Genomic DNA, 9,375 nt, shown 5'->3' on the forward strand with positions numbered 1-9,375 from the left:
ACTTGTCAATGCCTATGGATTGTAGACTAGGGTTTCATTGGATGTAGAGGGCAAGTAGATCTCGAAGGTTTCAGCCGAAAAAGTGCTCGACGATGTAAAAACTAGGGTTTGAGAGACAATGATTCGATTCCTTTCTTTGTCCCTCGACTCCCCCTTATATAGGAGGCGGAGCCGAGGGATTCGTGATACACAAGTTTACAGAGTCCGGGAGGGTTTCTAACTCATCCCGCAAGATTACAAACGATGACTCCTATTACAACTCTAGCTTTCCTTAACAGTATCTTGGGCTCCCGAATCTTCTTATTCTTCGAGTCGTGGGCCTTCAGTAAACCCCGGGTACCCTCTTCGGCAGGCCCATTGGGTATGCCTATGTCAGTAGCCCCCGAGATTTTACTTGAATCGCAGAGTCAGGGAAAATCTCCACCTTTATATTTATTCAACAACTCTGAATTTTCGCACATATCTTTGCTCATAAATTTCTATATTGTACAGGGATAATAGTAGTTGGGGCTAGTTCATCTGACGGATCAGGTACTAGTTAACTGCTCTAGTGGCAATCCGCAAAAACCTACTTCAAAATCACGTCCCTGGACATGATTTCGGGATACTGGTGTAAACTTCGACAGGTGCCGCTTAAGGTCTTACCATTCTGTCGAGTCCCAGTCATATTTATCGGGTACCTAATGCGTCCGTTAGGATTTTTCTTCGTATCTGTTGATACGGAAAAAAGTAGCAAACCGACGTCAGAGACGGCGCCACGCCGCACAGAACGGATCTGGGGTCTTACCTTCGCAAATTTTGCGGCATTCAGAGATTTATTCGCAACTTCGGCTCTCTGAGGATATATTGTCGAGTGCTTATTCGGCTGTTGGAATAGCACATTTTATTGAGTCAACGGATGACTTATATTGCTCTCCCGATGGGAGTATATGTAGAGTTATTTTAACTCGAAATATACTCTTTTGTACTTCTATCTTTCTTTTTTATAATTTCATCGGGCACGCGACCAGCGTTCCCGATGGGAGTAGCCCCCGAGGCTACAACCAAGGACTTGTGCTTGGGTGTAGGCTCCACATTTTATGCCGCTATATTTTTCCTCTCCCGAAATCTTCAAATCTCTCGGGTGCGCGAACAGCGCTCCCGATGGGAGTAGCCCCCGAGGCTATGAACAAATGCTTGCATTTGGTCATAGGCTCTCCCCATTTCTATTTTGTCATACCCGAAATTTTCTCTTTTTCCAAAGTAGCCCCCGAGCATTTGGGCAAAAACTTGTATTTGATCAAAAGCTCTCGAAATAATCTTGTGTTGTCGATATTTTCACCAGGCTCCTTAGTCGAGTTTTTTCTGTTGCCTTAATGACGTCACTGCTGATGATAGCCACGATTTATTGTATTGGAAACATACGAAAACCGCTCCTTTCACTGCCTCGTGGGTCCAAATCCCCTCTCCGATGGACACATCGTGCAAGTGGGGGACACACGTCTCCCGCTTTTACTGACACATGTACTGCAGGTCCTGTAATTTCTCGTCATAATGAAATTACCTTTTACCCCTTGACTACGTGTACAACATCTGGTCCACAATTTCTTCATCCAACGGTGCGTCGTTTCACCGCACCTGCATATAAGGTCATCATCTTCCTCAATCAATACTTCCACTCGCGCCGCACTTCTGTTCCTCTGCAAAAAATCCTCCAGTACTCTCATCGCTTTGTGTGCTCCTCCGAGCCTGTTCTGTTCTGCTCCATTCTAGTATAAATCATCACCCTCGCGACGCACCCATCACAGCGCTCCAAAAATCCCCAATGGCCACCGAAGATTTGGAGTGGGAGAGATCCAAGATCTCCAGCCAAGATATGAACCTGCTGAAGAAGCTGGGGTTCGCCAAGAAGAAGGACGCGCTACGCTTCCCCCACGAGGAGAGCTACCCATCTCCTCCAATGGAGTACCGGGTTGATTTCGTCGATCATCTCATCCGCGGTCTTTCCCCTCCTATCCATGAGTTTCTTCGCGGTCTTCTCTTTGTTTATGGGCTTCAGCTTCACCAGCTGACGCCCAATTCTATCTTGCACGTGTCGATTTTTATCACATTGTGCGAATGCTTCCTTGGAGTCCAACCTAATTGGGCTTTGTGGAAACGCATCTTCTGCCTCCGCCGCAATGGCTCCCACGGCGTCGCCTATAATATTGGCGGCGTCGTTATCTGTGTTCGCTCTGACGTCGATTACTTCGACGTCAAGTTCCCTGATTCCGTCCAAGGGTGGCGAAAGAAGTGGCTGTATGTGCATGAAGAAAGCTCTGATTCAGTAGAGTACAACATCGCCCCCTTTGACGGAAAAACCAAAATTCTTCACCGCCGCTCCTGGGATGCTGAAGCTACCGAAGAAGAGAAATTGGCGACAGAGGCGCTGATGACTCGCATCCGTGAGCTGCAAAGTACCCGTGGCAAAGAACTGTCGGGTATCCAAAACACAGCCTATTTCCTTAGGATTAGAATGCAGCCTCTGCAAGCTCGAAAAAATCCCCTTTGGATGTATGCTGGTGATGAAAACGTCGAGAGGCTTTCCGCAGATCTTCCTGCAAAAGACTTGGAGAAGCTAATTCGAAGAATTTCCAAGCTTAACAAGAAGGACACCATTCCATCTTGTTGCAAAGTTAAGCCATTTTGTGGTGCCAATCCTCTTCCCGAGGTAATTGTTCTTCTCCGCTATCGTGCCATCTTCCCGAATTACATCTATTGAGCACTTTATTGGTAGCGAAATATAACTGTCTTGTCGATATTCTTTATATTCCACAGGGTCACCTTACTTTAACTTCTCTTCCTCCCCTTCCCGAAGGCGGGGAAGTCGAAGAAATGGCTGTTGTCACCGACGACAACCAGGGTCCTTCTCGCCCTGAAAGTGGAGTCGGGGGTTCCCAAAAATCCGCGGCTTCTCTTGAAAAAGAGAATGAAACGGAGGTTACTTCATCGACACGGTCGTCTATTCCTGGTGCTTCTCCGAAAGGCAAGAGGAAAAGAGATGAAACTATTGACTCTGGCGCCTCCAAAGCCAATACTTCCCGTGCCGAAAAGATTGTGCCCGATGCCGGGGAGAAGGCTTTGGGTCTTTATGACGCTGCCCTCATTAGCTCGTAAGTTTTTTCTCTACTTCTCTTTTTTTTATGCACTGCATTTGTCCCTTGTCGATATTTTTCCGAACTGTTTTCTCATCTTGTCGCTGAATTTATTATATTAGCGATGAAGAGGAAGATGTGCCCATTGATGCGACTGCTCGAACGAGCACGTCCCATACTTTGGTTGTCTCGGAAGCTCATCCTGATGGTGATGAAACTTCACCTCCCCAACAAGACCTGGAACATCCAACTCCAGCTGTGAGCCCCCGGGCCCCTTCTCCGAAGAAAGCCAGGTTGGAATCAACCAAGGAACCAACCATACTATCTGGTTGTTCCTCGACTCCTTTGATGGAAGAGGTAAGCTATTTTCTTTTGTTCTGTATTGATTTTACTACTTTGAACTTCCCTCCCTTTTCGTTTCTGGATGTCGAGTTTTTCTTCTTCTTATATTGATCTTTCGACATGATGATTTCTTCAGCCTTTTATGAAAGAGCTCATCCGCTTCGGTACCCAATTTATCGAGTACCGCGATTATGCTGCCCAGCTCGAAGGTGCCTTCTTTTTCCTTGTCAAATATATTCTGTCACTATTTTTGCTGCAGTTCTTTTACTCGCCTGTTTTACATTGGCAGAGAAATTTGCGGAAACCAGCAAACGTGCTGACGCTCTTGCTGCTAAATTGGAGCAAAGTGAATCGGCACGCATGAAAGCCGAAGCTGATGCTGCTACCGTTGAGGATCTTCAAAAGAAACTTGACGACGCAAAAAAGGCTCTAGAAGAAAATGTAGCCCAGCACGCTGCTCGCGAGGAAGAAATCCTTCGTCGACTAGAATCACAGAGTCGACGTTTTGTTAGTAAGTGTCCACATCCTTAATGCTTTCTTGCGTCGTCTTTGTTCCTTCTTCTTGCTTGACCAACTATCTTTTATTTTACTTAGGGAGAACAAACCAAGAGTATGAGCTAGCGAGCCCTGAGGGTGATCAACTCCTTGACGCTCTTTCGCTTCTTGAAATTCATGGCGATGAGGCTCGTGATGGCCTTTCTGAAGCTAAGATTGGCTTGTCGCGGCTTTTCCCATATTTTTTCAAGAAAACAGAGGAACCTGCAACTTTTGTTGCTCTCGCCAAGTGCTTCACTTCCCCGGAAGACCTTGGACTCCAACTTCGTCAAGAGGGACTAAAAGTTGGTGTCGAGGGTACGATGGCCTTAATTGCGGAGAGCCAACAACAAGTCGACTGGTCGAAAGTTGGCAACACGGGGGAGATCGAGACGAAGAAGTGGCAGTCGCTGATTAAAGCGGCGAAGCCCAGTTCGAAGAAGATCCTCGCCACTCTTGGATATAAGCCCACGCCTGCTCCAAGTTCTTCAAAGCCGGAGGTCAAGTAGACCACTTTTGCTTTTTTCTCTGTAATTCCTCTCCCCTTTTGGCACTGTCACCATATTGTTCTTTGGTGGTGGCTCCTTCAGTAGTTGTCCATAGGTCCTTCTTTTGTAATAGACATGTACATACTTTCCGAATGAATGGAAATCTGTCTTTTCTTAATGATTGATGTTGAAAATTTTGTTTTCAGTTGATTTTTGACAACTATACTGCAACACCTGGTCCTTCCGGGGTTTTTCCTTCGTCCCTTTCGAAGAAAAAACCTGTTGCTGTCGAATTTGGTGAGGATTCGTCGAGCAAAGATTCAGCGCAAGATTTGGAAGAGCTTCGGCAGCAACTCCAATTTATAAAGAAACAGTCGCTTATGCTCATGGAACAATCTCGGAAATCCTCCGAGGAGAGAAAGGTTGCACTCCAACAGGCTCAAGATGCCATAGCCGAAAGGGACTCCGCGGTTGCGGATGCTGCTACAGCTACGTCTCGAGAGATTTTTATGCTTCAACTGCTGACAGATGCTAGCTTGGATATGGCAGGTGTGCGTCAGTATCTTTGTTATGCTTTATCTTTCTTTTTTCCTTGTCTTCTTGCTGCCCGCTGATTCTGTCAAAATAGGTGCCTTCTTAAATGCTGCTACTGAAGATGAACGTGTTGAAGCTCGTTCCAATGCTCTTCTGAGGCTTGCACGTGATCATGGTTCAAATTTTTGGGGCACGCCTGAACGGACTCGCCAAATCGTCAGGTTTCAAGATCGTGCGCTTCAGGTCCGCGATTTTCTCGACTTCTGCACGAGGACCTTGTCTTTAGTTTACGGGACCATGTTTCCGCGTAATAAGATGCCAGAGACCCTTCCCACTCTGATGGAACAATTTCGAGATGCCCCTCGAATCCATGGATTTGTGCGAGCCCAATTAGCTGCTGGCGCTAGGTTTGCCATGATCATGATAAAAATCTGCTACCCGAAATTAGACATGAGTCAAATTGTTCCGAAGTGCCTGGCGAAGATGGCGAAGAGAAAGAGGAACTTCGGCAAATATGACGACATTGTCACCCCTGTTGCTGAGGATATGATGGATGAACTTCTTCGACTGGACGCCGAATTCTTCGTGAAAGGCAGTTATGCGGAACATAGCACTCGCGCGATAAATAATGAATGGCTAACGATAGATAATATACTGGGTAACCCTTGAAGTTTTGTTGCTCCAAGGATTGTATCTTGTGTGTAGTAGACATAATCTATGTTGTAAAGTCACTATATTTCTGTTTTTCAGTGCCAAGCCCCCGGGCGTTTTGATGGCGATGTTTTTTTCCTTTTTATGATGCGAGGTTGTCCCAAGGCAAGATAAATTATATTTGTGCACTATTTTTGCGGGTGCGAACCCTCAGCTTTCTGTTGATCGCTATTTTGCGACATATTTTTATTTGGCGAGGTACTTTATACCAAAGCGAGATATAGATATTGTATCTTCTGGGTAAAAGCCCCCGAGCCTGTCAAAAAGATATATAATTCCACTATCTTTATTATATTGCAGCACCGCGAGCCCGCCTCATTAAAAACCTTTCCCGGCCCCACTCGGTGCCCCGATGATGGGGGTATGCCCATAGGGGGTGGGTCGCCAGTCCCACTCGCCATGAAGATGGAGGCTCGGGTGGACCGCCAGTCGCCCAAGCGACTGGGCCCTAAGGCGACTGGGCCGTGATCCCAAGGAGGAGGTCCATGCGGCTGAACAAGAAGATTACTTGCGAGAGGGTTAGCGGATCGCGGATTAGTAGCAACAGATATGATTCGGAGTTATCTCCATGTATCCCTAGATCGGGGGTGCTTATATAAACCCCCGAGCTTAAACCCTAGAGACACCTTACTCGAGATCCAATCTCCCCCTGTAAGCTCTCGGCGTAGCCGCCGACTGAGCCCCCCATTGTAATTCTCCACTGAGCAATAAAGATCTAGCAGGACGTAGGCCTTTTACTCTCCGGAGGGGCTGAACCTGGGTAAAACCCTTGCGTCTCTTGCACCTCGACCCGTAGATGGCGATGTTCCCTTCCCCTCGCATCAACGAAGTGCTACCCCCTGTAGCATCTGCCGTGGTTACATCCACGACAGTGGCGCCCACCGTGGGGCATGGGACATCAAGCCTTCGAGCTACGGCGAGGCCCTACTCGCCAGTTCGGCGGCCGGTTGCTTCCGGCAGGATGATCGCCACCGGCAATTTCTTCCACATCCAACCAAGCACCTACCGGCCCGCCTCGTCGCCCCTCAAGCACGCCTGGATGGTGCCGATCGGCTCCATCAACCTCTTCGTTGGGCTCACCGGCGTCAGCGACCCCTCTGAGCCTCGCCCCAGTCGCTCGCACGACCCCTTCGCGCCAGGGCAGCTCCTCACTGCTACTCGCCCGGTCACCGGCGAGGTATACGCGGAGGCTGAGACGGCCCTGGAAGACGATGCCGAGTCGGCGATCGAGGCGCCGACCGCCAACTCCACCGTTGCCTCGGCAGCCGCCGACTCCGCCGACGCCGCTCCAGCCGCCGATTCCGCCGACACCATTCCGGCCATCGACTCCGTCATCGCCGCAATCGACGCCGACTTCACCGACATCCTCGCTATAACGTCGGTTGCAGAATCCACCGTTGCATCCCCGACTGCCCGCTCCGTCGCCACGGCATCAACCAAGGACTCTATCTCCCTGGTCTCCCACCCGAGCGACTTCGAAGGTGGCTTCGAGGACGACTCCATCCTCTCCCTCTTCGGCAGTGACTACGACTCGGACTCCGTCGAGGCCCCGCGCTACCGCTACCCGACCGCAGTCTTCATGGCAGGGGGGGAAGAAGAGCTCCCAGTCGACGCCTTCACCACTCCCCTCCCTGCAACCGCCACCGCAACCGAGATCGAGGCGCACCGGGCAGCCCTCGAGGAGCAGAGGAAAAAAGAGCTCGCCGAAAGGCAGAAATTCCGCCTCGAGCAAGATGAAGTGAGGGCCGTGTCCCACTATCGTCAGCAGCGAAACCGCCGGCGCATGGAGCGCGCCCGCGCGAACGACTTTCCCAGCGCACGCCTTAACTTCGACGACCCAGACGGAGAAATCCGGGTCGCTCGAATCCAAAACCCTGACATCCCGGAAGGTAGTCGGGCTGCTGCAGACAGAGCGGCGCGCGGAGCACCTCCGCCACCCCCACCACCACCACCCGAAGTTCCTCGGGCAGAGGTCGACGCCAACGGCCTACCACTACACTCGTCTCCAGCCGACAACGTTGCAGCTGCGCAGGCCGTCCTTGCAAGAATCCCCGAAACGGCAGACGGTGCGATCCTCGTCCAGCACGCTAAGGCTTTGGTAGCCAAGGCACTGGAGCAGCAGCACGCCGCAGCCGACTCGCAAGGGCGACTCTATTCGCGCACATCCGCCAGTCGCGCGGCGTCGTCAGACGCGGCAAACCGCGCAATCGTCAACGCTAACAACGGCCCGCCGCGGCACCGCGCGCGGCCCACTCGTCTAACAACCGAGTCGAGCCGCGCCCGCGCGGGTGATGGTCGCCGCCAACGGGCAGCCGATCGACGCCCGAACCCACATCGTCAACGACCAAGAATGGCGGGCGCGCAATCGATTGAACGACCGCCACGCCGATGAAGCCCCGCGCCAGAGCGCGTTCACCCGAATCGGCCCCGCTTGCTTCGGGCCGATGATCAGAGGCGAGCCGTACCTGTGGGGTTCAAAGGACCCCGCGACATCGAGAAGTACGACACACACATCGATCCCACCGTCCGGATCGACTCGTACGCCATGGCAATGGGGATCCAGGGCCACTCGAGTTACTCGCAGCGCGATACCTGCCCCTCATGATGGACGGCGTCAATCGCCACCGGTTCAACACCCTTCATCGTCAACGCATCGACTCCTGGGAAGAAGCCCGCGCCCGCGTTCATCCAGCACTTCGGCCAGGCGCATACACCCGTGCCACAACCATAGAAGACCTGGATCGCTGCGTCCAAGGCCCGCGCGAGTCGACCCGTCGGTGGGTGCAGCGCGGCAGGACATGTGGACGACCTCCGGCGGCATCGGCACGGACACGGCAATCTGCTTCCGACGTTGCTGCCGGTATGAACCACTAAGCGCCAAGCTCCGTCGCGTCAGCAGGGACAATATCTCAATCTCCGAGCTCTTCGACATCGCCACCCGTTACGCCGATGAAGACCCTACGGTCGACTCGGACGACGAGTACGGTCAACGACGCAATCGCCGCCCTGCGCACACGGAGCCTCGGCGCGGCGACTACCGGTTCGCCGGCCGGTCTAACAACGGCAAGCGCCGCGGAGAGGGAGGACACAACGAGCTCGTCGCTACCACCGATTACGAGCAGCGCGAGCCAAAATCATTTCGGCGCGACACTCGTGCACCTCGGGAGGATCGGCCTCAGCCCAAGCGCTTCGACGCCCGCAGCCTCCTAGACGCACCATGCATCTATCACAGCAAGGAGGGCAAGCCCGCCAATCACACGACGGGAAATTGCTACTCCCTAAAACAGATAGAAAGAGCCCGCCGCGCCAAGGAAAACGACGGCGGTAACCAGCACAAAGACCGCGCCAAAGACCAAGACCAGCACAAGGGAGAGGGCTTCGGTCGCAGCGCCGGCTCGCTCCATACCTTCACTGGGGTCGGCGACCGGCGGGACAGGAAGGTCCTCGCAAGGGCAGTGGCGGTACACGCAGTCATACTCTCCGACGTGCCCCGGTGGCTTAACTGGTCCGAGCAAAGCATCACCTGGAGCCGCGAAGATCACGCCCCCCGCATCGAGTATCCCGGGCGAGTGGCGCTAGTCGTCAGGCCCAAGGTCGCCGACTACTGGCTACCAAAAACCCTGATGGACGGGGGAAGCTCCATCAACATCATG

Source organism: Lolium perenne, chromosome 5 (assembly GCF_019359855.2).
Source record: "Lolium perenne isolate Kyuss_39 chromosome 5, Kyuss_2.0, whole genome shotgun sequence".
Classification (NCBI taxonomy): domain Eukaryota; kingdom Viridiplantae; phylum Streptophyta; class Magnoliopsida; order Poales; family Poaceae; genus Lolium; species Lolium perenne.